Genomic DNA, 676 nt, shown 5'->3' with positions numbered 1-676 from the left:
AATTTTCTACAAGGAATGTGGGCGGGGCTTTTTGATTCTCCCTTGCATCCCCTCTATCACAAGACATCTCCGTATGTCCAAGAAACACGAAATTTATCTCGAGAAGGATGCTTAAAATACGTGAACGCTGCTACGACCTTCTGTCGCATAAGTCTTATCATAAATGTAATTAGTATTAGTTGGCGTTATTAGAGATCGTCATGAAAATTAATATCGATGATTTAATTGGTGAACCATTTATATAAAAAAATTAAGGATATTTATATTTCTAGACCCATTTAAAGCCTATAGAATTCACATATTTCAATCCTCTGATCTTAATCATTTTCATTTTCGTCTCTTAGTCTTTTATCAAATATTTTACGCATATTTTTTTGAAGAAATTTTACCAAAGTTGCTTTATCAACTTATTCATTATTTCAAGTTAACGAATCTGCCATTGTATTTTATTACACGAAGATAAATTTTATATATCAAACACATTTTATGTTTTATATATTTTAAGAGTCGCAAGAAAACCTTTTTTTACCCGTCTAGAAGGTAACTTAGAAAAGAAAATGTTCTATGGTCTGTCTTGTTCAACTGTCCTCGGAGGAAACCCCGGCCTGAGCTTCCCTTGACAACTTTCAGCGCCTAAGCGGTTTCAAAGACTGAGTTTAACGTAGCTTGTGGGAGC

The sequence above is a fragment of the Penaeus monodon genome, chromosome 25 (genome assembly GCF_015228065.2).
Source record: "Penaeus monodon isolate SGIC_2016 chromosome 25, NSTDA_Pmon_1, whole genome shotgun sequence".
NCBI classification, from domain to species: domain Eukaryota; kingdom Metazoa; phylum Arthropoda; class Malacostraca; order Decapoda; family Penaeidae; genus Penaeus; species Penaeus monodon.
The sequence above is the reverse complement of the archived record's forward strand: the minus strand, read 5'-3'. Positions refer to the sequence as shown.